Source organism: Crassostrea angulata, chromosome 2 (assembly GCF_025612915.1).
Source record: "Crassostrea angulata isolate pt1a10 chromosome 2, ASM2561291v2, whole genome shotgun sequence".
NCBI lineage: Eukaryota > Metazoa > Mollusca > Bivalvia > Ostreida > Ostreidae > Magallana > Magallana angulata.
The window spans coordinates 1,960,260-1,962,747 of NC_069112.1; the positions used below are offsets into that span (position 1 = coordinate 1,960,260).

The 2,488-nt window shown below is 35.2% G+C and overlaps 1 pseudogene; it reads left to right on the forward strand.

Moving 5' to 3' along the window:
• LOC128171905 (adrenocorticotropic hormone receptor-like) lies at nucleotides 1–2,191 on the forward strand (annotated as a pseudogene).
• Nucleotides 2,192–2,488: the final 297 nt, after the last annotated feature.

The window sequence follows — 2,488 nt, forward strand, 5'->3', positions numbered from 1 at the left end:
ATGGCCAACTCCTCTGAGAACGGAACAGGCGACCACCTCTATGCCTACGACTATGAATCCGAGTACGGGTATTTCTCGTCTGATTATACCTGGCCGTGTTCAGACGGGTTCCCGTATCTATGCCCTGTATCCATCTCTGCAATCTGCATTGCAGTGATAGGAATTCTGGGTATTTGGCCGTAATCGTGTCGTTGATTAGAGGAAAGCTGTACAAGAAGACATCCCATATGTCTATCCTGGTCCTAGCGATCACAGACATCATGTGTCTGGTCGTATTCACCATACGGGAGTTTATCTACTTCCCTAACGAGTTCTACTTCATGAAGAAAGGAGTTTTTTCGGCGGAATTATGTGTGATCATTTTTGTCCTGAATAACACTCCCTACCTGAGCTCCTGTTGGAACATCATGTATTTGGCCTACGAGAGGTATGTGTTGGTCACCAATCCGTTTGTTTATATGGATAAACATACACCGAGAACCGTGGTCATCCGGGCGGTTATAACTTTCGTCATTGTGGCCATCGTCAACCTGGCGTACGCCATCATCATGACGGACCTCTCTCGATGCCCAGATTTCATCTTAATTCCGACATATTACGGGTTTATAACGGTCCCCATCATTGGGATCTCGTTCATTACTTTGATATTTTTCCATTGCTCTAAAGTATACAAGTTAAAGAAACTGTCTACCGTTGAGGGCAGACATACAAAGAGCACCAAACAGTTCCCGCACATGACCAAGATCGTCTACATCATTGTCATTACGTTCATTCTGTCACAGATCCCTTACCTTATCTTTGACGTGGTATCTATTTTCGAATCGTTTGATAACAATATCTGGCCGATGGAATACTATGACGTCATTCTCAATATCGGCATCGTTGCATTTCTTGTAAACTATGCCAGTAACCCGTTCATTTACTGGATAACACCGCTCTGCTGCGCATGCAAACGCAGCTCAACCAAAAATCCGCCACAATCCAGTATGAATACAAAGAGCGAGACAGTTCCTTAGACACCAATGTTGTTCATACTACCTTTTGGAACAGCGAACTTGACTCAGACGGTACTAATGTTGTGTAAACAAAAAAAAATTGAATATTATGTACGGTATTGTTTTTGTTCTCACTGTAGAACACAAGATGGAAAGCTTTGATAATTGTTATAATGTCATTCGTAGAGTATTTTATGTGCGTCCTATTATGTTATAGTTGTATGTCTTATGTAATTTTCTCATTTTTTCTGATGTATCAATCTAGGTTCAGATGTTCCTTATTGCAAGCTCTACATAATAGGCACAAAACTATGACTTGTAAAAGAAATTTATTGACCTATAGTAACTAAAAATTAAATAAAGATAATGATGTATACACAAGTATATACAATCAAATGATAAAAAAGTACAGTATCAGTTTCCTTGCGGTAATCTAACAGAGGTTCAAATACAATGAATTTCTACAATGTAACTATATTTACTTTTATATACTTATTCTAAAAAAAAAAAGAAGAAAAAATTCATGTAAAACAAAACTGACACTCCATTGAATGTTATACTTTTGGAGGGTGGGATGGTATAGTCTGTTGTAATTTGGCACTCAACCTACTCACTCATCAACAATTTTTGAACTGCCACTCGACACGCCCACGCCAGCACGCGCACCTGTGTTCAGTAACTTTTATAAATGTATTTATTAAAAAAAAACATTTTTTTTTATTGAAACGAGTTTGATTAATTGATATAATTGTGATCATTTGTTGTGCCATGTTGATAGTAATGTCTTTTCAAAAACTAAAACGGAGTAAATAGAATTGGGATGGCATGATTGGACTTTTAACGATGTGACAGAAGAATGATTTTCTTAATTTGTTCTATTCAAAACGATCCCAGAAAGGTTTTTCCTATTAGAATGAAAACGATTGGTGATATAGAATAAGTATGTTGAGTCAATAGACAATCACCTAAACATAATGGTGATTTTAATTAAGGATTTTAAGGATATGATATATAAATATATATTATTCATCCAACATTATGGTAGTTTTGCGGTGTTAAAAAAGCACATCAAATTCTCCTTCTTTTTTTGTAATTATGTTTTGTGGATACAGAGCAAGTGTTTGCCATCAAATATATTCATTGTTTACAATTTACTATAATTAATTGTCTCGTGCTTAGAATTATTAAATTCGTGTATGTTTTGTTTTACATGTGTTTTTTCTGATAGTATTCACCTAGTTTAATGAATACAACAAAAAACCAGTAAAGAATAATAATTGATTCATTTGAAACTGTAACCAAAAAAAAAAACTAAGAGAGAGAGAGAGAACGAGTAATATAAGAAATGAGGGGTGAGTTTTAATTGGTTTTATGATTTCAATTCAAAAAGTAACGATAGCTGCAAAACAAACTATCACCCTTCCCTTAAATTTATTGTTAAAAGCAAATAATTACTCTTAATAAAAGTATCTTGAAATCATCGACGACTATAT